Genomic DNA, 25,215 nt, shown 5'->3' on the forward strand with positions numbered 1-25,215 from the left:
GATTATGAATATCAGCGTGTAAGATATTAATGAAAATCTCTGTGATCTTAGTTAAATGGAGCCTGGCAACCATAAACTACAGATTTATCAGAAGCCACCTTGAAATATTAAAATCATTTTATGTGCTGACTGGAGGGTAGTTTATGTACTTACTCAGTAAGCCAGTAACTCTGAGCCCTTCAGGCAATCCTCAGACACAGGGCCCTCCTCAGCCTGCCATCTGCCTGTAGGTCCACATTTTTTGCCATCTCAGGTCATGATTTTGATGCAAACCCTAAGTGTGGTTTTCAAGATTGCATCAGCTTCAGCTCAATCCCATATTCAGTACCCTCATATTTTTGATCATCATATCATATTTTTTGTAAATGCCTATTTTCTTCAATTGCCACTACTTTAAAAAGAGGAAGTGATGGTGTGAAGTAGAGATAGCATTCTCAGTGAAATATTCCTAAAATGTGGGGACAATCCCATCTGTCATTTTAGCTACATTTCTTGGTACAGAAAATTTCCTCAGTAACGGAATTTCTAATGACAAAGATTCTTTGCTTGGCCAACTTTAGTCAGGCTCCCGAATCATCTCCTAGGCTCATCACTGCACTTCCTTGAAAAATCCGATTTTAGCAAAACCCCTGCTGAAATGGTTTAGCAAAACCCTCCCATCCTCCATATCTGATCATTCTCAATATCTAATCAGGGTCCTCATCCTCCCTCAGTCCCCCAGTGATGTCTGATCACCCTGGCCTATCTTTGGCAAGAATCCTGTTAGATTAGTTTGACCAGAATCCCCCCCCCACTCTTTGTACTTTGTAATTAGTAATTTTTCATCCACTAATTCCCACTCTGCTCCTTGATTATAAATTCCCAAGTGCTCAAGCAGTATTCAGAGTTGAGCTCAATTCTACTCTGAAATCTTTTTCCCCTTTTTAATACTCCTGAATAAAATTTATTTTTACTGTCTTAACTACTGTCCAGCTCTGTTGTTTTGTTGACACTAACTTGAGTTCTTATAGAAATAAAAGAAATATTTACATCACCATTGGGAATAATAATTATAGTTCCAGAAGTCTACCTTCCTTTCCTTACTATAAAAACTATAAATTATTAAATGTCTTAATATTATCATTCCTAATAAATTCTATTATAATCCTAATATTGTAGCCATAAATATTAATCTCTCCCAAAGACTTCTCATAGTTTGGTACAGATCTTTTTTCATCTTTGTGCTCTTTTTATGAAGTTAGAAGTGAAAGAAAGTTTCTTTTAGAAATGGAGGATTTTTTTAAGCTTCACCAGGAGCTAATGAGGTGGGGATGAAATGAAACTTACTGATTCTCAGCTCATGGGTTTTTCTCATTTTTCATGGGTTCCTCATTAGAAATGAGTAGGAAAAATGAGAAAAAATGGTAATAAGATCATTGCTACTGGGAATTTTCAAGTTGTCCATGGAGGTGTTTTTTTTTTTTTTAGGAAAGAATATTCGATGAATCTCAGTTCCTTGCATAAACCCCTTTGAAGGAAAAAAAAAAAGAAAAGAAAAGAAAGGGTTCAAAGGGGATGTCCAGAGGATAATTCTCTGGGTCTACAATGAATTGATTCTTAGTCAACAGGGGAATTTCTCAAACATTCTTAAAGCTCAACCCAGAACCGCATCTGTCAGCAGTGTCTGTCTTCCAGGTCAGAACATATACAAGTAGAGCCTAAATGTGAAGCGTCTACAACTCCCTCTTAAACAACTGTCTTCCTCCCCTCAAGAGAAGAGAAGCCAAATAATAGGACTCCGCATGTCTGACTAATTACTCATTTCCTGCAAATGTAAAACCTACAGTTAACATGAAAGGAGGATAGCAACAAGTTGTGTATTATAAATGTATTTCAAAGAATTCAAGCTCCTCTGAAATATGTCTGTTTAATAAAAGGCCAAAGAAAGAGAAGATCTTTTAGAGTCTTTCTCTACTCCAGGAAATTTTCCTTGCAAACCACCAGTGGGAATTTCTTTTTGTCACCAACTGGTACAAATGACCCTATTCATGTTAGCTTATTTTGTGGTTTATAGTTCCTGCACTAAATCCTAGTTGTACAAATGAAATTTCAAGGAACACTGATCATTAGTGTTTAGCCTGCAACTAGAAATACACTAGAAATTTCTAACATTTATGGGATTGGTTCATAATGATGAGTGGTACTTACCCTACTTCATCAGGCTTTAGGCAAAATCACAGAAAAAAACATATTCTAGAGACAATCTCTATAATTCATCTGGAATTCTGGAAAACAACTCCCTTGCTAAAAGATACAGAGGGGCATCTAGGTGACTCACTTGGTTGAGTGTCCTCTTGCTTTCAGCCTGCTTGAGATTCTCTTTCTCCCTCTCCCTCTACCCCTCCCCACTACACTCGCTCTGTCTGAAATTAATAAATAAATCTTAAAAAAATAAAAAGAAAATGTGCTTTCATAACATCCATAGCAAATTATGACATTTCACAATCTTTATAATTTAAAATAAGCCATTATGAAGTTTTTATAGAAACAGTAAATTATATTCTTATGATTTAATTGGCTAGCAAGAGGCTTTAACAAGAGGAGAAGAAAAACGAAAAGATGTTGCCTTTCTCTTGTCAAAGATAAAGACATTAATTAGAGTGGTGTAAAAAATACTTTTTGCAGTAACTACTGAGAGTAGGGGAAAGAGCTGAGCTCTGTTTACATTTGCACAGAAGTACTGTGGCATTTCAAAAGGAGAACCGGGTGTAGGGAGGAGGAGCTATAGGGGTTCAAGTAGAGCCAGGGGAGTGAAACCTTACAGTGGGTTGGTCAGTGTAAATTAGCCAGCTGTGACTGCCAGCTACAATTATGGGTTAGGATTCTGTCCTGCCAGAGAAAGTAGGAGGCAGAAGCCCTGTCCTTCCTGATGATTACATTTCAAGAAATGGCTTTCAGGTCCTTGAGAAAGTTACTCCTGAGTTGTAGAAAATACAAAAGGACAGAGGAAGGATTCATAGTTAGTTGTAAGCCCTCTTCTAGTGAATGTTCTAAGAAAGGGAGGTCAGAGGCCTATCATCAGGTGTTGTCTAGAACAAGCAGTAAATTCTTTTGACGGCCCTGAGCTTTTCCAGAGAAGAACACCTTCATCTCTCTCTTTCTCTCTCTCTCTCTTCCTCTCGCTCTCTCCCCTGCCTCCCTCTCTTTCTCTGTCTCTCTCTCCTCCCACTCCACTCCCCCACTCTCTTATTCCCTCTACTGTTATCTGACAGGATGAAGTCTAGAAAACAGAAACTACCACTGTAGGTATTTTAAGCAAGAACGGTTTTAATACAGGATATTATGTGCATACACAAATATTGGAAATGATAAAAGAAAAGATGCTAGGCTGGGCCTCCAGGACTGATCTCAGATTGACCCCACTAGGAAGCCACTACCTCTGAGGTCTTTACTAGGGCTGTAAGTTCAAGAGTAATTCCTGACACTGTAATGCAGGTGCCGGAATGCTGAAACGAAGAAGCTGTCACTGCAGCCAGCGTGTCTGCCTTGCAACACTAGGGACGTAAGAAAGTGGATTCCTAAAGCTAGAAGCTCGGCATTAACTCTTGACATCCAAGAAGCTGCAAAGAGGATGCTGGAAGTTAGCTGCAGGAACACCTCATGTTTCCACAACATTGTTTGTAAGTAGAAATAAAAAGATAGCTTTGACTTTGCTGTTCTAAACCTTCTATCAACAGAAACTAATTTGAATCCAGAACACTAGCTACAAAAGTGTCCTTGTTTCTTTTCATTTTTCCCCCTTTTTTCTTCCCACCCCCATCTTTTAAATGCATGAGTCTGTACTTACTCCACCAAAAGTACTAAACATTGCTGAGCTATGAAAATTACACATAACAGGTGAATTTCATGCTTTTATGTGCTTCACAGTCTGGCAGGGAGATAAATGAGGAGTTACTGTCCCACAGGTAAGTACTGGAGTAGAATTGTGAAGGGGCTGCTGGAAATGTAAGACAGGTTATCTCTAGATGGAATCAGAGATGTTACAAAAATGATCCTAATGTTGTCTATGGAAAGATGATTACAAAGTTGTCCATTGTGTGTGGGGGGGTCCTTTTAGAAGGAAGAATAAATCAGAAAAGTATAGATTTAAGGAAGTCTGATGAGTTGTGTAATATAGTCCTGATGTAAGGGTAGTGGCTCTAACTCTAGAAAAGAATAACCGGAGACAAGACCTTACCTCTAGGCATGAGGCCACAACTCCCAAAAGCACAACAATATTTGGTCAAAATGCCACTTGGCCTTTTTCCAACCTTGCTTTATAGTTGGTGTAGGAATTAGGTCTGGGCCTATGATACCCAAGACCTGCTTCCTTGATGAATAAATATTTCCCCTCTAAGCTTCTATCTCTGTATTTACTTCTTAAGCTTAAAAGAACACAGAATGTCTTCATTATTATGGGCATGCACATTTAATTTTCTGATTCATTTAACAAATATTAAGTGCCGATTTTGTGCTGTCTGCATACTCAGTACAGAAGAAAAGCAGATGATTATGTCTATGATGAAGAATCTTTAGTGAGGAAACGGACATGTAGACATTAGCTATATAATCAGACAATTTATCTTAAGGCACAATGTGCAGAATGCTCCAGGTCCCCAGATGAGGGCTCTCCTAAGTCACTTGGAGACATCAACAGAGGCTTCATAATGGAAGCAGTATTTTAACTGAGAAGTAAAGACTGAGTAGGAATTTTCTAGATGGATTAATATACGGGGGTGGAAGGAGAACTTCTAGGGAGAAGCTTTTCAGATAGCAACCTTCCTCAGTGGGGGGAACACTGGCTAGTGCGGGAAGGCAGCTACGGGATTGGGATGGGACTGTGAGGATATGCAGAGACATAAGACAGGTCAAACACTGCCCTCAAAGGTGTAGCAGAAATTGTGTGGTGAACACTGCAAGTACTATGAGCTTCTAGAGAGGAAAGGTTTCTTGAGGCCCAGGGAAGGCAGCAAGAGCTTTGTGGAAGGGGTGGAATTTGGTTAAGACTTGAATTTGGAAGGACCGCAGGGACATTTCTCCAGATTTGGCTAATAATGTGAACTGCTCTCCAGAGATAATATTAGTGTGGTCCAACGATTGGAGAGAAGGAAATAGGGCCTGTCTTTAGCAGAGGCACATCTTTGAGATTGGCAGAAATGAATGTTGGACATGTTACTGGCACACATTATGGAAATCTAAAAATGCCAAAGTGCATTTAAGGGAGTAAAAAAGAAAAATATAGCAGAAAATGCTGCATCTTGAAGTCCATAGATTCAAATACTTTTCACGTCTATAATCAGTTTGGTAATGTTGGACATAGCACACAATGTATAAAGTGAGGGTGGTGAAATTTCATAATCTGTAAGGCCATTTCCAGTTCTAAATTGCTACATGGCTATAAGACATGTTGAAATTTCTAGTGGGTTTTATTGTGGTGTTATTGTTATTTGGCCTTAAGAAGGTAAAATTAAATTTGGGGAACTGGTATTTCAGCTCTGCAATGACTAGTTTCATGACCTTGAGAAAGTAATGTACTTTTCTGAGTCTATTTCCTTATTTGTAGAGCTGGGATAAGGTTTGCCTTCCCTATCACTAAGGTTATTTTGAGGATCAAATGTGATGACTATATACAATGCTGTGTATTCCATAAAGTGTTACAGGAAACATTTTATTTTTTTTAANTGCACTTTTCCCCTTCTTGACTTTGGATTTGGCCATGTGTCTTGCTTTGACCAAAAGTATGTGGTGGAAGTGAAGGTATGCTAGTTCCAAGCCTAGGCCTCAAGAAACGGGTATTTCTCTTTGCTTTCTTGTGCTTCCACATTGCGAAAGAACATGCCTAAGCTAGTTGCTAATCCAAAGGGGAGACACACAGAGCAGAGCTAACAGGATCCAGGTAAGCCAGACTGCCACCGCTGTCCCCCAGCTAACTCGCATATGTATGAATGGGTTCATTTGAGATCTGCAGAGATACACACTGGAGCCCAGCCTAGATCTGCTGAATCCTCAGCTTTTCCTCAGGTCTATGAAGAAGAGTATAGTTTTAAGCTACTCAGTTTTTGTATCATTTGTTACACAGCCTTTTTGATGGCAATAGCTAACTGATAGAGGAACCATAGTACAATTATTCCGTCTGAGATGAAGAAACATAAATGTTTTGCACCCAAATACTTTTTCTTTTAAAATTGTCTCTTATAAATATTTTAAAAAATTAACATTTGTTAGGTTGGGATGACAAATACATGGCTGTTGTAATTTAATATTTGAAATATCTTAGTACTGTTTGAAAAGATAAAATATTTTAAAAAGTAAGACTAAACTGTGGTACACCCAGACATGGAATTGAGCTATCAAAACGTAAAAAGACGTTGCTAAGTGAAAGCCAATCTGAAAAGGCTAGATACTATATGATTCCAACTATTTGACATTCTGGAAAAGGCAAAAATATGGAGACAGTAAAAAGATCAGTGGCTGCCAGAGGTTAGTGGGAAGACATGAATAAGTAAAGCATAGAGAATTTTTAGGGCAGTGAAACTACTTGTATGATGCTATAATGATGGGTATTTGTCATTATCCATTTGTCCAAACCTATGGAATGGACAACACCAAGAATGAATCCTAATGTCAACCATGGATTTTGGGTGATTACAACGTGTCAATAGAGGGCTCATCGATTGTAAAAAATGTACCACTCTGGTGAGGGATGCTAATAATGGGGGAGGCTGTGCATGTGTGAGGACAAGGGGTATATGGGAAATCTCTGTACCTGTTGCTATAAACCTAAAACTGCTCTAAAAAATAAAGTGTATTATTTAAAAAAAAGTAAAATTAGAGTACTAATTTCCCACTTTTATATTACTTCATTTGTGATTTCAAGCCATATTAATTCTTTGATATTTTTTCTGCATTATTGGTTTACTTAAATAGCTCTGGTTTATGATTCAGATTTGTTTATGTGCAGTTATCCCTTCCAGTTTAGCATTTGTCTTCCCAGATTTTTCATTTTTTTAAAAAGATTCATTTATTTATTTGAGAGAGAGAGACAGCAAGCACAAGAGCAAGGCAAGGAGCAGAGGGAGAGAAGCTTCAAGCAGACTCCCCACTGAAGATGGTGCCCAACACGGGGCTCAATCTCACAACCCTGGGATCATGACCTGAGCCGAAACCAAGACGCTTAACTGACTGAGCCACCCAGATGCCCCCCAGATTTTTCACTTTTTAACAAAATACTCATTAATTGTGGCATTAAAATAAAATGGGATGGAGTTGGTGACCTTTTTATTTATATTTTTAGTATCTGTCATAATTTTATCTAATAATGTGTGAATCATATGGCAGCAAAGAGAGTTCATATAGAATACGTGGTTAAATCTGAAAATCAATGAATGATAACTTATCTTTCATTTTCCTACACCTTTTCAAGAGTAATGGGAACTACACTGCACCTTGAGATAGCCACATTCCTCTGGTTTTGTATAGCAATAGGAAAAGTATTTGAAGACTTCTTCCTAACTGGTATCTTTTGCACCAGCCATTTGTGCCTTGCTCTAGCCTTTATCAATTGGGAGAAAAAACTCCCATTGGTGAAGTCATTGGGAAATATGGGAACTGGAAAGTTAGTTATACAGGAAGCATGACCAGGAAATAGAAGCTGAACACACCTGCCACAGAACGAACAGAAGGTTGTCTGAACACTTTTGCAAAAGTGATTTATTCTTTATTCATCATATGGGGATAAGCATACAACTATTCAGTTTTTTTTAAATTTGGCAACAAAACCCATTCAGCAGCAAAAAACCAAAGTTTATACTTAATGAAAAACAGTTGTTTTTGTTACTCAGGAAGATTGATAATGGGAGTGAGCTTGCACAAAACATTTGTCAACATTTTTCATCTACGGTGGGGACTGCAGTGCTATCACTGACCACATGAAAAACGGAAGACACAACTGTACTAAAGCATCAGCATGTACTTTATAAGTGAGTAATTGTTTCATGAAGACAGGACATAGAGATTATGAATATCAGCGTGTAAGATATTAATGAAAATCTCTGTGATCTTAGTTAAATGGAGCCTGGCAACCATAAACTACAGATTTATCAGAAGCCACCTTAAAATATTAAAATCATTTTATGTGCTGACTGGAGGGTAGTTTATGTACTTACTCAGTAAGCCAGTAACTCTGAGCCCTTCAGGCAATCCTCAGACACAGGGCCCTCCTCAGCCTGCCATCTGCCTGTAGGTCCACATTTTTTGCCTTGGCTACCATCTCAGGTCATGATTTTGATGCAAACCCTAAGTGTGGTTTTCAAGATTGCATCAGCTTCAGCTCAATCCCATATTCAGTACCCTCATATTTTTGATCATCATATCATATTTTTTGTAAATGCCTATTTTCTTCAATTGCCACTACTTTAAAAAGAGGAAGTGATGGTGTGAAGTAGAGATAGCATTCTCAGTGAAATATTCCTAAAATGTGGGGACAATCCCATCTGTCATTTTAGCTACATTTCTTGGTACAGAAAATTTCCTCAGTAACGGAATTTCTAATGACAAAGATTCTTTGCTTGGTCAACTTTAGTCAGGCTCCCGAATCATCTCCTAGGCTCATCACTGCACTTCCTTGAAAAATCCGATTTTAGCAAAACCCCTGCTGAAATGGTTTAGCAAAACCCTCCCATCCTCCATATCTGATCATTCTCAATATCTAATCAGGGTCCTCATCCTCCCTCAGTCCCCCAGTGATGTCTGATCACCCTGGCCTATCTTTGGCAAGAATCCTGTTAGATTAGTTTGACCAGAATCCCCCTCCCCACTCTTTGTACTTTGTAATTAGTAATTTTTCATCCACTAATTCCCACTCTGCTCCTTGGTTATAAATTCCCAAGTGCTCAAGCAGTATTCAGAGTTGAGCTCAATTCTACTCTGAAATCTTTTTCCCCTTTTTAATACTCCTGAATAAAATTTATTTTTACTGTCTTAACTACTGTCCAGCTCTGTTGTTTTGTTGACACTAACTTGAGTTCTTATAGAAATAAAAGAAATATTTACATCACCATTGGGAATAATAATTATAGTTCCAGAAGTCTACCTTCCTTTCCTTACTATAAAAACTATAAATTATTAAATGTCTTAATATTATCATTCCTAATAAATTCTATTATAATCCTAATATTGTAGCCATAAATATTAATCTCTCCCAAAGACTTCTCATAGTTTGGTACAGATCTTTTTTCATCTTTGTGCTCTTTTTATGAAGTTAGAAGTGAAAGAAAGTTTCTTTTAGAAATGGAGGATTTTTTTAAGCTTCACCAGGAGCTAATGAGGTGGGGATGAAATGAAACTTACTGATTCTCAGCTCATGGGTTGTTCTCATTTTTCATGGGTTCCTCATTAGAAATGAGTAGGAAAAATGAGAAAAAATGGTAATAAGATCATTGCTACTGGGAATTTTCAAGTTGTCCATGGAGGTGTTTTTTTTTTTTTTAGGAAAGAATATTCGATGAATCTCAGTTCCTTGCATAAACCCCTTTGAAGGAAAAAAAAAAAGAAAAGAAAAGAAAGGGTTCAAAGGGGATGTCCAGAGGATAATTCTCTGGGTCTACAATGAATTGATTCTTAGTCAACAGGGGAATTTCTCAAACATTCTTAAAGCTCAACCCAGAACCGCATCTGTCAGCAGTGTCTGTCTTCCAGGTCAGAACATATACAAGTAGAGCCTAAATGTGAAGCGTCTACAACTCCCTCTTAAACAACTGTCTTCCTCCCCTCAAGAGAAGAGAAGCCAAATAATAGGACTCCGCATGTCTGACTAATTACTCATTTCCTGCAAATGTAAAACCTACAGTTAACATGAAAGGAGGATAGCAACAAGTTGTGTATTATAAATGTATTTCAAAGAATTCAAGCTCCTCTGAAATATGTCTGTTTAATAAAAGGCCAAAGAAAGAGAAGATCTTTTAGAGTCTTTCTCTACTCCAGGAAATTTTCCTTGCAAACCACCAGTGGGAATTTCTTTTTGTCACCAACTGGTACAAATGACCCTATTCATGTTAGCTTATTTTGTGGTTTATAGTTCCTGCACTAAATCCTAGTTGTACAAATGAAATTTCAAGGAACACTGATCATTAGTGTTTAGCCTGCAACTAGAAATACACTAGAAATTTCTAACATTTATGGGATTGGTTCATAATGATGAGTGGTACTTACCCTACTTCATCAGGCTTTAGGCAAAATCACAGAAAAAAACATATTCTAGAGACAATCTCTATAATTCATCTGGAATTCTGGAAAACAACTCCCTTGCTAAAAGATACAGAGGGGCATCTAGGTGACTCACTTGGTTGAGTGTCCTCTTGCTTTCAGCCTGCTTGAGATTCTCTTTCTCCCTCTCCCTCTACCCCTCCCCACTACACTCGCTCTGTCTGAAATTAATAAATAAATCTTAAAAAAATAAAAAGAAAATGTGCTTTCATAACATCCATAGCAAATTATGACATTTCACAATCTTTATAATTTAAAATAAGCCATTATGAAGTTTTTATAGAAACAGTAAATTATATTCTTATGATTTAATTGGCTAGCAAGAGGCTTTAACAAGAGGAGAAGAAAAACGAAAAGATGTTGCCTTTCTCTTGTCAAAGATAAAGACATTAATTAGAGTGGTGTAAAAAATACTTTTTGCAGTAACTACTGAGAGTAGGGGAAAGAGCTGAGCTCTGTTTACATTTGCACAGAAGTACTGTGGCATTTCAAAAGGAGAACCGGGTGTAGGGAGGAGGAGCTATAGGGGTTCAAGTAGAGCCAGGGGAGTGAAACCTTACAGTGGGTTGGTCAGTGTAAATTAGCCAGCTGTGACTGCCAGCTACAATTATGGGTTAGGATTCTGTCCTGCCAGAGAAAGTAGGAGGCAGAAGCCCTGTCCTTCCTGATGATTACATTTCAAGAAATGGCTTTCAGGTCCTTGAGAAAGTTACTCCTGAGTTGTAGAAAATACAAAAGGACAGAGGAAGGATTCATAGTTAGTTGTAAGCCCTCTTCTAGTGAATGTTCTAAGAAAGGGAGGTCAGAGGCCTATCATCAGGTGTTGTCTAGAACAAGCAGTAAATTCTTTTGACGGCCCTGAGCTTTTCCAGAGAAGAACACCTTCATCTCTCTCTTTCTCTCTCTCTCTCTTCCTCTCGCTCTCTCCCCTGCCTCCCTCTCTTTCTCTGTCTCTCTCTCCTCCCACTCCACTCCCCCACTCTCTTATTCCCTCTACTGTTATCTGACAGGATGAAGTCTAGAAAACAGAAACTACCACTGTAGGTATTTTAAGCAAGAACGGTTTTAATACAGGATATTATGTGCATACACAAATATTGGAAATGATAAAAGAAAAGATGCTAGGCTGGGCCTCCAGGACTGATCTCAGATTGACCCCACTAGGAAGCCACTACCTCTGAGGTCTTTACTAGGGCTGTAAGTTCAAGAGTAATTCCTGACACTGTAATGCAGGTGCCGGAATGCTGAAACGAAGAAGCTGTCACTGCAGCCAGCGTGTCTGCCTTGCAACACTAGGGACGTAAGAAAGTGGATTCCTAAAGCTAGAAGCTCGGCATTNGGAGACAAGACCTTACCTCTAGGCATGAGGCCACAACTCCCAAAAGCACAACAATATTTGGTCAAAATGCCACTTGGCCTTTTTCCAACCTTGCTTTATAGTTGGTGTAGGAATTAGGTCTGGGCCTATGATACCCAAGACCTGCTTCCTTGATGAATAAATATTTCCCCTCTAAGCTTCTATCTCTGTATTTACTTCTTAAGCTTAAAAGAACACAGAATGTCTTCATTATTATGGGCATGCACATTTAATTTTCTGATTCATTTAACAAATATTAAGTGCCAATTTTGTGCTGTCTGCATACTCAGTACAGAAGAAAAGCAGATGATTATGTCTATGATGAAGAATCTCTAGTGAGGAAACGGACATGTAGACGTTAGCTATATAATCAGACAATTTATTTTAAGGCACAATGTGCAGAATGCTCCAGGTCCCCAGATGAGGGCTCTCCTAAGTCACTTGGAGACATCAACAGAGGCTTCATAATGGAAGCAGTATTTTAACTGAGAAGTAAAGACTGAGTAGGAATTTTCTAGATGGATTAATATACGGGGGTGGAAGGAGAACTTCTAGGGAGAAGCTTTTCAGATAGCAACCTTCCTCAGTGGGGGGAACACTGGCTAGTGCGGGAAGGCAGCTACGGGATTGGGATGGGACTGTGAGGATATGCAGAGACATAAGACAGGTCAAACACTGCCCTCAAAGGTGTAGCAGAAATTGTGTGGTGAACGCTGCAAGTACTATGAGCTTCTAGAGAGGAAAGGTTTCTTGAGGCCCAGGGAAGGCAGCAAGAGCTTTGTGGAAGGAGTGGAATTTGGTTAAGACTTGAATTTGGAAGGACTGCAGGGACATTTCTCCAGATTTGGCTAATAATGTGAACTGCTCTCCAGAGATAATATTAGTGTGGTCCAACGATTGGAGAGCAGGAAATAGGGCCTGTCTTTAGCAGAGGCACATCTTTGAGACTGGCAGAAATGAATGTTGGACATGTTACTGGCACACATTAGGGAAATCTAAAAATGCCAAAGTGCATTTAAGGGAGTAAAAAAGAAAAATATAGCAGAAAATGCTGCATCTGGAAGTCCGTAGATTCAAATACTTGTCACGTCTATAATTAGTTCGGTAATGTTGGACATAGCACACAATGTATAAAGTGAGGGTNAGTTTGGTAATGTTGGACATAGCACACAATGTATAAAGTGAGGGTGGTGAAATTTCATAATCTGTAAGGCCATTTCCAGTTCTAAATTGCTACATGGCTATAAGACATGTTGAAATTTCTAGTGGGTTTTATTGTGGTGTTATTGTTATTTGGCCTTAAGAAGGTAAAATTAAATTTGGGGAACTGGTATTTCAGCTCTGCAATGACTAGTTTCATGACCTTGAGAAAGTAATGTACTTTTCTGAGTCTATTTCCTTATTTGTAGAGCTGGGATAAGGTTTGCCTTCCCTATCACTAAGGTTATTTTGAGGATCAAATGTGATGACTATATACAATGCTGTGTATTCCATAAAGTGTTACAGGAAACATTTTATTTTTTTTAATATTTTATTTATTTGACAGAGAGAGCACAAGTAGGCAGAGTGGCAGGCAGAGAGAGAGGGAGAAGCAGACTCCCTGCTGAGCAGGGAGCCCAATGCAGGGCTCAATCCCAGGACCCTGGGATCATGATCTGAGCTGAAGGCAGACGCTTAACTGACTGAGCCACCCAGGCGCCCCATACGGGAAACATTTTAAAAGAGGTAAAGTAGTTGACCATTATGGTAACCATGTATGAGGAGACATGATCTGGGCATTAGTAATGCCATACACATAGAGAGTAACAAATCTATATGAAGGTACTTTGAAGGAAATGTAGATAGAGACTAGTGACTTCTATGGTTTTCGAGTATAGATCTTTTACCTCTTTGGTTAGGTTTTTCCTACCTATCTTATAGAACATTTATGAGAGAAATTGAGGAAGACACAAAGAAATGGAGAAAGGTTCCATGCTTATGGATTGAAAGAACAAATATTGTTAAAATGTCTATGCTACACAGAGCAATCTACACATTCAAAGCAATCCCTATCAAAATACCGCCAGCATCTTTCATAGAGCTGGAACAAACAATCCTAAAATATGTATGGAATCTGAAAAAACCCCAAATAGCCAAAGTAATGTTGAAAAGGAAAACCAAAGCTGGAGGCATCACAATTCCAGACTTTAAGCTGTATTACAAAGCAGATGATTATGTCTATGATGAAGAATCTTTAGTGAGGAAACGGACATGTAGACATTAGCTATATAATCAGGGGGACCTGGAGCATTCTGACAGTATGGTACTGGCACAGAAACAGACACATAGATCAATGGGAGAGAAGAGAGAACCCAGAAAAGGACCCTCAACTCTATGGTCAACTAATCTTTGACAAACCAGCAAAGAATATCCAATGGAAAAAAGACAGATTTGGGAATTTACGATTGTTGGAAAATGCAACATTTTATATAGTCATCACATTTGATCAGAGAGGAAGAGGGAGAGAGAATCCTAAGCAGACTCTGTGCTGAGCACAGAGCCCAACTTGGGGCTCAGTATCAGGACCCTGAGATCTGATCTGAGCTGAAGCCGAGAGTCAGACGTTTAACCCACTGACCCATCCAGGTTCCCCATACACAAAATGTTTTATCTACTTTTTTTATTTATGTCTTAAAGATTTTATTTATTTCTTTGACAGGGAGAGAGCACAAGCAGAGGGAGCGACAGGCAGAGGGAGAGGAAGCAGCAGGCTCCCGCTGAGAAGGAGCCCGAAGCGGGGCTTGATCCCAGGACCCTGAGATCATGACCTGAGCCAAAGGCAGATGCTTAACCAACTGAGCCACCCAGGTGCCCCCACAAAACATTTTAGATGATAAAAAAGATGATAATCTATTTTTCTACTCTGGGGAAAAAATAAATTATAAAGCAGTCAAATTTTATCAGCTCTTTTCAGAATTAAAGATTTCTTGATGCCTTGCAAATAGAGCCAGAGAAGTACAAGTGCAAAGGGCACACTGCTAGAAACTGTAGTGAGTCCTGAGTTATAAAATCCTAGGGTATGTCTCTGCTCCACATTTCTGCAATTGCTACCATAAAGGGAGCATTTCAGATGTAGTGCTCTGTAATGTGATTTCTCTTCTCAAGAATTCCGCCAATTCTTGATACATGGCTGGAGGAATGCAGACCTCTGCAGGTCATATTTTATGTGTTGCTATGGAACTGTCCAAATATTATGAACAGAGCAGTAGTATTTGACATACAGTGGTCTAATGCCATGAAATTATGGCTTCTAGAAATCATTTTCATATCTCTGAAATGTAAGCTTCTAGATTAAAAGAATGGCATGAGTGCCTTTAATAAATGAATTATCCTTTATGTACTAAATTAGATCTTATGTGGAGATATAAAGTCTCAGACTTCAAAGGAGCTTTAGCCCAAGGAGAGTCATGCAGACTCTAACGAGGAAAAGCACAAGCAGGTCAGGGAAGGCTTAGTGAAAGCAGGTTGAGTAAAGAACTTGATAGTAAGGGGAGCAGAGTATGTGACCCCAAAATATTGCCATTTTGGCATGTGGGTTATTTTGGGCTGAAGGCAATCAAGACCCAGAAGACTCAAGACAAACTTTTTCCTCTCCTGTAACTACTTAAAATAATTTGGATAGGGGCTTGGACCAGAAAGTAAGATTTTACTAGAGATAAACTTTTTATCTGAGTGACCTGCCTGTATAGCAGGGCAAACATCTAATTATCAAACACCTGCTCTTGTTACTCTGTGAGTTATCCTCTTTCCCTTTGGAGCCTCGGGTCTCCATCCCATTCTTTAGCTCAGGATGGCATATAAGCCTCCATTGCCCAAATTGTCCTTTGGTCTCATGTTCTTATGCCCCCCCCCAATACGTACATAATAAAATTTGTTTTTCTCCTGTTAATCTGTCTTACATCTATTACCAACCAAAAAACTGAGAAGGCATAAGGAAAAAAGCTTTCCTTTCCGACAGTTGGCATAGTTTGCAAGATACTTCACTGGCCAGACACTGCTCACTCTGGGGCTGCTGCAGTAGAGAGATCCTGGGAACTTTGACAAGTGTGGGTAGAAGGTAAGATTTCTTACCATGTCAGTGTCTTGGATGTCTGCCTACAGAGTCTGGTGGAAGTGAGAGTGGTGAAAGTCCTTTTTATTTCTTTTTCTGATTTTAAAATTGGCAGAAACGTTTGTGGAACTAGTTTCGTGGATATAGTGACTCTGAAAAGACTTGTTATTATGAGTACTGTTGATATTTATTGATCCTTTTCCTTCCAGGGATGGTCACTGTTTTCATTTGTCTCTGCCCATTGTGTTGTTTGTCTTAAGGAGGGAAACCATAGGGCAGAGGCAGGCATAGGTCCTATTAAGCCTGCTGTTCAATTCAGCCTCACAGAGTGGTGAGGTTGTGATTCTCACCAGACTGGCATCTGTTTAGACAAACTTTGTTGTGGGTTAATGTGCATGTGAGGTTAGGGCTGTTGCTGATGGATCACTTGAAGTCAAAGCTGCAAAATTGCTGGGCTTGGGTTCAACATGTCAGAGCTTTGGAGCATCGCCACCTAACTCAAAAGATTCCNTCTTTAGCTCAGGATGGCATATAAGCCTCCATTGCCCAAATTGTCCTTTGGTCTCATGTTCTTATGCCCCCCCCCAATACGTACATAATAAAATTTGTTTTTCTCCTGTTAATCTGTCTTACATCTATTACCAACCAAAAAACTGAGAAGGCATAAGGAAAAAAGCTTTCCTTTCCGACAGTTGGCATAGTTTGCAAGATACTTCACTGGCCAGACACTGCTCACTCTGGGGCTGCTGCAGTAGAGAGATCCTGGGAACTTTGACAAGTGTGGGTAGAAGGTAAGATTTCTTACCATGTCAGTGTCTTGGATGTCTGCCTACAGAGTCTGGTGGAAGTGAGAGTGGTGAAAGTCCTTTTTATTTCTTTTTCTGATTTTAAAATTGGCAGAAACGTTTGTGGAACTAGTTTCGTGGATATAGTGACTCTGAAAAGACTTGTTATTATGAGTACTGTTGATATTTATTGATCCTTTTCCTTCCAGGGATGGTCACTGTTTTCATTTGTCTGCCCATTGTGGNCTTTGACAAGTGTGGGTAGAAGGTAAGATTTCTTACCATGTCAGTGTCTTGGATGTCTGCCTACAGAGTCTGGTGGAAGTGAGAGTGGTGAAAGTCCTTTTTATTTCTTTTTCTGATTTTAAAATTGGCAGAAACGTTTGTGGAACTAGTTTCGTGGATATAGTGACTCTGAAAAGACTTGTTATTATGAGTACTGTTGATATTTATTGATCCTTTTCCTTCCAGGGATGGTCACTGTTTTCATTTGTCTCTGCCCATTGTGTTGTTTGTCTTAAGGAGGGAAACCATAGGGCAGAGGCAGGCATAGGTCCTATTAAGCCTGCTGTTCAATTCAGCCTCACAGAGTGGTGAGGTTGTGATTCTCACCAGACTGGCATCTGTTTAGACAAACTTTGTTGTGGGTTAATGTGCATGTGAGGTTAGGGCTGTTGCTGATGGATCACTTGAAGTCAAAGCTGCAAAATTGCTGGGCTTGGGTTCAACATGTCAGAGCTTTGGAGCATCGCCACCTAACTCAAAAGATTCCCAGGCTAGGGTAAGTTGATCACAGAGTGGGTTAGATAGACAGTAGGTCACCTGCCAAACTCAAAAATAGTTCCGTGCGATGAAGTGCACTATGACACACCATCCAATCCCCAATTCAGCAGCCCGTCCCTCTTAGGTATTAGCTTGGCTCTAAAAGAACCAAGCCTTAACTAAAGATAGTAATGTGCACGTAAGAGAAACTGGATGAGGTTTTTCTTTTGTCTTGTTCTGTGTCTTGAGAGCTTGGTCTTGTGACCAGTGAGCACATTCTTTCTGGTCTCCCAGCCAGAAGGTGCACATACCAGAGTGCATCTCGGTGGCCAGTCTAGCAGACTGGGGTTCCAAGAGAGAAAATCCCAAGCAGCACTCTCTGTGTCTGACTGAGCCAGTTCTCAGGAGAGATATCCTAAGGGGTCCTGATCTATTAGGGGCTTTTGTTGTCTCACCTCTCTTGCTTAGTTACTGCTGGAAAAATCCCATTCCCGTTAGTATCTGCCCAATGTCACAGATTAGTGGGTCTGTGAGTGGAAGTGTCATGGTCTCGCGGGAAACCAGAGATACCATTTTCATTACACCATTCTTACCATCTGTAACAACAAGGGGCTTTTATGTTCTTAGAATATCTTTGGGCANTTGGGCGTGAACTTTCTGGATGTTGTGAGGGCTGCAGCTTTTGCATGCTCCTTCGAAGATGTTCCTTGCACCTTTGGTTAAGCCATGGAAAGGCTTATGGGTTTGAATCACTATTGAGATTAATAAGATCCTGCTCATCAATGGCCAGAGGATGGGTCTTTTTGCAGTGGTTATATTTGAAATAATTTTTAGAGAGCTGTCATTCTAAATGATTACCTCGCTGGGACCTATGAAAAGACCAAATTAAAAAGTGGGTACAGGGAAATATGATAATCCCTGTGTGATAGAGATTTTCTACCCTCGTCTTCTCTAGACCCAGGAGCCATTTTCCAAATGCAAACTTTAGGAAGAGCCTTCTTATCAGGAAAAAAAAATATGGAGAGACATATTTGGAAATTGGGCAAATGAAAAATCTTCACAAATACTGGTAACTGTAAGGCCTCTATGTCTGTCTGTATGATTATGCATGTCTATATATGTATGTTGTAGATGTGTGATATTTTCCTACTTCTGGATGAATTGCTCAACTTAATTTTTAAAATAGCTCTTTTTGATTGTCTTAAACAAACACTTATTTAAATGTATTATTCATAAAAATTCTCAAAAAATATAATAGAAACTAACCTAAATGCTTTTCAGGATCATGTGACTTAGGAAAATATTTGGTGTTGAAACAAGTTTAAATTTGTTGGCTTAATTGATACAGACAAGTCTTTAGAGTTATTAGCATTAAGTATACTGTTATTCTACCAGGGTTATTAGTCATATAAGCTCATGTTATCTATGTTACAAAATTTGTCAGCAAGGAAAATAATTTAAGATGATGTCTAACTGCTTTAAGAGCTCATAAAACTAATGAAGGATAATTGGAAGAAAAGCAGGACAGGACAATCCCCACTCCCCAAGAGGAAACCACCCTTAAAAGGATTTTACACCACCCTGGAAGGAGTCTCCTCCCTTTCCCACCATAGATAGATGACAAAAACCTGACTGGGTGACAAGCTCACAGGGAGGGTTAATCATATTAAAACAGCAGCCAGCTGTTTTAGACTTGGAAACACTGGTGACAACCCTCTTGGGTCCCCTCTCTCTTTGGGAGCTTTGTACTATCCCTCAATAAACTTTGCTTTGCTGCCACAACTCTTGGTCTGGTCTACCTCTTCATTCTTCCAAGAGGCGTGACCAAGAACCGAGGGCACTAAAGGAAAAGAAATCCTGTAACAAAGTCTTCTGAGTATGAGTATGATTTTTAAGACCAGATAATTAAATGGATGTAAGTGTGATGAGAGTTTTTAGGTAAACTTTTGAAAGAGTTTCCCCAATTCTTATGGTAATCTGGAACCTTAAAGTATTGCTAAGTTAAATGATGGATAGTCATTTAAATATTTAGATCATTTCCAAATAAGATAAAATACTGAAACAATTGCTAAACATAGGTTTATCCATTTTTGGCTTCCTTTTACAGAGGAACTAAAAGCTATTTTGGTCTATTGGTAAACATGTTTTCGTGCTACATTANATGATGGATAGTCATTTAAATATTTAGATCATTTCCAAATAAGATAAAATACTGAAACAATTGCTAAACATAGGTTTATCCATTTTTGGCTTCCTTTTACAGAGGAACTAAAAGCTATTTCGGTCTATTGGTAAACATGTTTTCGTGCTACATTAAAAAAATTTGTACTATGGGAAATCATATGTCTTTAGAAATTCTGAAATGTATTAATAAATTTGCCAATCTAAAGAATGCTGGTGTAACAGTTCACAATTGCTTAATTCTTAGTTTTCATTATAAATTATGACTTCTAAGTGTTAAGAATTCTAATTAATATGTGTAAAGTTACTAGAAATAATAAAGGAAAAATCTCCCATGCTAGGAAAGTAGCACGTGTGTTATTAGTAAAAGAAATTATGAAGAATGGAGATGTATTTTTGTTGAAGATAAAGAAACTTGTAGGTTTGTGGGGAAGGAATCTTTGGAAAGGAATTTTAATGTGTGGTCAAGTTGGCTAAGGTTAGAATAAATTTAAGTTAAATACATTTCAAGGTCAAAAGTAAGCTGGTATTAAATTAGAATTAGCTTTCTTTCTTTTAAAAAAGATAACATTTTCTTGGACTTTTGGTCTGCTTTTGATAACATATTGTGATAATTTCTTTACCTTTTAAGTAATCTGCCTAGAAAGCAAAAAGTCTGTGTTTTATCAAAATAATTCTCTGTGGTTTATCAGGTCTTTTATTGGTTTTGTTCATAACTGTGTAATCTCTTGTATTTGCCCTTAAAATCTTGTCACTTTCATTTAAATAGATAATTAAGTATCGTTTCATAATGAGCTATGATTCTAGGGGCGCCTGGGTGGCACAGCGGTTAAGCGTCTGCCTTCGGCTCAGGGCGTGATCCCGGCGTTACGGGATCGAGCCCCACATCAGGCTCTTCCACTATGAGCCTGCTTCTTCCTCTCCTACTCCCCCTGCTTGTGTTCCCTCTCTCGCTGCCTGTCTTTATCTCTGTCTAATAAATAAATAATCTTTTAAAAAAAATTTTANCTGCTTGTGTTCCCTCTCTCGCTGCCTGTCTCTATCTCTGTCGAATAAATAATTAAATAATCTTTAAAAAAATTTAAAAAAATGAGCTATGATTCTATTTATTGAAGTATCTAACTCCTTTAATATTTTTTGACAAACTTCCCAAAATCAAATTCTAAATAAAGTCTTTCTTGACCTCGAATTAAATTTGAGAATTTCCAGATGGCTCCTGAAACATTAAAATATTTGTTCTCTCTCCTTATAAAAAGAGAGATGTTACATTACTTAGACTTATTTGGTATGTTAAGCTACCTGGGAAGTGATGATAAACATTTTTAGGTCATATTATGTGGATAAATGTTATTAATGTAAGTATATTAGAAATTGTATGAAACTCTAAAAATCTGGTATGTCCTGGTATAATGTTATCAGTCAGAATTCTAATTATTACCTTAAAATGTTGTATGTCACAGAAATAACCGAATTCTGTTGTCAATTCCATTACAATGAACTCATCAGATCTTTAAGAATGGGCATTCAAAGTCTTTTAGTCATTTACGGACAGTTACTGGCTTTACACTGGTGCTTTGCAAAAGTGTTCCTGCAAAAGTACTTTACCTTCAAGGAGATTCAAGGAAAGGCCTTTTGACAAGGGCGGGTTTCTGTTAACTTTAAGATTGTGAAACTTGGCTGGATAAGAATTTTCAGAACAGGTGGAAGACTGGATTCAAGCAGAACAAGTGTTAATAACATGGGATGGAATAAACGGACGAGGATGACTATAATTATTATGACTTTTGTTTGAAACATTGCCAGTTCTTTTTTGTTTTTCCAGATTTAAGGAAATCTTCTTTTTTTTCGCTTAAGCNACTATAATTATTATGACTTTTGTTTGAAACATTGCCAGTTCTTTTTTGTTTTTCCAGATTTAAGGAAATCTTTTTTTTCGCTTAAGTTATCAACAATTTGGTAAGATATATCTTTGTGAACAAAGATGGAACAACTAACCTGGTCTGATCCCTTGAAATTTGGGAAACCTCGTGAGTCTTCTTATTTTCATAGCAGTATAGTTATTTACATAACTTCAGTAAGAATCTGTTCTTCTTGTAACAGGACAGAATTGGAAACATTGGTTATATCACCGAGGCTGTAACTGAAATGTCATATTTGAGAGACGTACCCATATACTCAGATATGACCAGATAGCATTAAGGAACCAATAAAGCCCCTTGGAAAAAATGGCCTGGTACCCTGCTTACAGGGTTCCTAGCAGCCTTATCAGGTGAGGAAGGTCACTTCCTGACAGGCTCAGGAACCTCAAGATATTTGGGGCACTTCAAGAAGAAAGGAATTCACCTAAATTTGTAGACATCGAAGGCAAGGTCTGATGGTGAGTCCTTGGCATGGCTTCTTAGCCTCAGGAGGCTTTTAAAAGTTCAGTCTAAGGTTTATTATGAAAAATTCCATCCAAGCAGATTTAACAAAGCCTATATGGTCAATCACTGTTCTTGCTGCACTTATATAAATAATCACGCCAAGTTTATGAAAAATTCCATCCAAGCAGATTTAACAAAGCCTATATGGTCAATCACTGTTCTTGCTGCACTTATATAAATAATCATGCCAAGTTTCTTGAAACTAGACTTAATTTGCAAACACATTAGTCTTAAGTTGGCTATCTTTGATAGAAATGAGGATGAGTTGAGAGAAAAAAATTGTTTCAGTAGAAACTGTTGTTACAGGATATTTTTCCTCTATCAGTGCCCATAGTTCTTGGTCACGCTGCTTCGAAGAATGAAGAGATAGACCAGACGGAGTGGTGGACATTAAAGCAAGGTTTATTGAGCAATAATGAAGTAATAGTACAAAGCTCCCAAGGAGGGAGGGGCCTGAGAGGGCTTCCACCAGAGTTTCTCAATCTAGGGGTTTTTTGGGTTTGTTGGTGGGCTGTTTTAATCTGATTAACCCTCCCTGAGCCTTTCACCCAATCAGGTTTTTGTCATCTATCTATCTTTGGGAGAGGGTGGAGGGCTCCTTCCAGGGTGGTGTAAAATCCTTTTAAGGGAGGTTTCCTCTTAGGGTGAGGTCTTGTCCCTGCCTGTCTGCCTTCCAACTATCCTTCATCACTCTTCTATACACTTTTGGATATTAGATTCTAGTGCTGTTCATTGTCTTTGAGGTTTTGTACTAGATCCTGAATCCTTCCAGTTACCTCATAGCTGACGACAACTCTCCACACTAACATATCCAATTTTCTCCCACCTTTTTGGCTTGGAATCACTAAGAACAAAAGCTGCCCTTTCCCCCAAATCCCTTCAAAAATAAATGTGAACAACTTGATATAAACTTAAGAGAAATCGCCACATTAGCTCATGCATGGACAGTCTTCATGACTGCTGCTGTGTAGCCACTCAGAAAGATCACCAGAGACATGCAAACTGCAAACCAGGAAAATCTGTCAGACTGCCAATGCCGGCCTCCACTCCATCTGAGATACTTCAAGCCAGACAGCAGACATCTTCTCAACTGACTTCCTTCAGAACTCAGAAACCAGGATTATAGTCTGCACCAATCATTAACCGCTGTGTTTTTGTTTCCATAGAAATGCCTCTTATTAAATACCTGATTGCTTGCACCATTGAACTGACCTATTCTCAGGACTAAGAGACTGGTTCAATCAGATGAAGCAATCTACCAACTCAGTTTATGGACTGAAACTTCTTGGGGGAAGTTTCAAAGGTATGACTGAGGAACAGCAAATACTGACCCCAGAATAGGCCACTTAGGCATGTGGATTATTTTGAGCTGAAGGCAGTCAAGACCCAGCAGACTTGGGGTGCCTGAGTGGCTCAGTCAGTTAAGCATCTGCCTTTGGCTCAGGTCATGGTCTCAGGGTCCTGGGATTGAGCCCTGCATTGGGCTCCCTGCTCAGCGGGGAGTCTGCTTCTCCCTCTCTATCTGCCCTCCCTCCCCCCACTGCCTGTGCTCTCTCTCTCTCTCTTTCAAATAAGTAAATAAGATCAAAAGACCCAAAAAAACCTTTTTCCTCTTCCTTAACTGCCTATATGAATTTAGATAGGTGGCCTGGCCCAAAAAGAAAGCTATTACCAGCGATAACTTCTTATCTGAATGACCTTATCTCTATGGAAGGACAAACATCTAATACCAAATATCTGCTCTTCTCATTGTCCTGTGAATTACTCTCCTCCCCTTTGAAGCCCCAGTCCCCTATCCCATTACCTCAGCATGGCATATAAACCTCAAATACACAAATTTTCCTTGGGTTTCATGTTCTTATGGCGCTTCTGTATATACATAATTAAATTTAGTTTTATCCTGTTAATTTGCCTTATATCAATTTACCAGCCAAAGAATCAGAAGAATCGATGAAAAATTTTTCCTTCCCCACGTTAGCTTCAGGGATCTTAATTTTAATATCAATGTTACAACTAGAGCTGCTTAAGTCTCACCCCAGAGGTGTGGGGTGGAGGTAAACAAGATCACTGGAATCCCAGTTTAGGGACTTCAAAGCAAGGCTAAGGCAAAGCAACTTTCCTCCTTCCAGCTCTCCTGTTTTGAGCAGCGAGACACCAAACTCACAGCTACTCAGGTTTTGATGTTTGACTCTTTCTCAGGTTCCAATAATTGTTTACGAAACTTTGTTCAAATTTAAAATCAGAAGTTACCTACCATAAAATACATCTATTGATCCCTTCTGTTCTAGCTAGTTCTAGCTAAGGTGAAGTTCATTTAAATAAGAAATACAGATTTCTGTGCACCATTTTAAATAACAGTTCTGTGAATGCTGTTTTCTTCTGCAGATTATGCTAAAGCCAGTTTCCTCTCTGAATGAACATTTCTAACACGTGAATTCAAAATACAACAAGCCTACGTCACAAGCTGCACTGAGTGAACAGGAACTAAGTGCAGCTGGGGCTTTGTGGCTTTTCTTGTTTTCTTTCCTTTTTTCTCCTCTTCCTCATGCAGTTGCTACTGAATACTTTTTTTTTAATTAAAGAGGAAGAAATGGCTTTTTTTAAATAAATCCTTTTGCCTGCACCAAAAAATCAAACCAAAAAGTTGAAAACTTTCAAAAGAATGAAGAGGTTTCCCTTTGCAGAACACAGGAAAATCCGTTTGTCTCAATATCTAATCTAGCTTCCCTAATAGTAGAAAGTATCCACTTCTTACTGCTTCTCTATTTTCTCATCTGCCCTGCCTACGAGGAGAGGAAGAATGCTTTCCCTCTTTTCTCTTTTTTCTTTTTTTTTTTTTGGCTCCTCATTAAAACAGCATGAAAATAAATTTAAAAAATATTTTTTTCTATTTATATCACTTTTCTTGGAAATGCCACCACCTGGATATTCTTGTCTGGAATATGCCTTAAAAAGTGTGGGAGGTCTAGAAAAAAATGTATAAGTAGAGGAAGTTAAAAAATATCTGCTGAATGAAACATGGTCTCAAAATTACTTCCAAACATCAAATTGTCCAATATTCCTTTGTGGTTTTTTTTTTTCTTTTTGAAACCATTCATATACAATGGAAGAAAATCAGCACAACAGGGTCAGAGTTCAACTACAACATGAATGAATTTAGGAATTGTAAGAACTAATCAAAACCTGTGACAATCATTGGTATCATGTTGTACCAAATATTGTTCAAAATAAGAGGCTTGTTCATCTAGCACTGAAAATTGGCTTTGCTACAGAGACTCTTCTTATAGTCCTTATAAGAAATGTTTTATGTGCATGAATTTTGTCCAACGGTAGCTT

At 38.6% G+C, this 25,215-nt stretch overlaps 1 long non-coding RNA gene across 1 annotated transcript; it reads left to right on the forward strand.

The window, feature by feature from the left end:
* The first annotated feature begins 2,866 nt into the window (after positions 1-2,866).
* Positions 2,867-14,397, forward strand: LOC109490253. The gene is made up of 3 exons (XR_002143541.2): positions 2,867-3,281; positions 3,475-3,659; positions 14,337-14,397. It is a non-coding gene; the product is annotated as an uncharacterized LOC109490253 (long non-coding RNA).
* The last annotated feature ends 10,818 nt before the right edge of the window (positions 14,398-25,215 follow it).

Source organism: Ailuropoda melanoleuca, chromosome 8, assembly GCF_002007445.2.
Source record: "Ailuropoda melanoleuca isolate Jingjing chromosome 8, ASM200744v2, whole genome shotgun sequence".
In the NCBI taxonomy this organism is placed as follows: domain Eukaryota; kingdom Metazoa; phylum Chordata; class Mammalia; order Carnivora; family Ursidae; genus Ailuropoda; species Ailuropoda melanoleuca.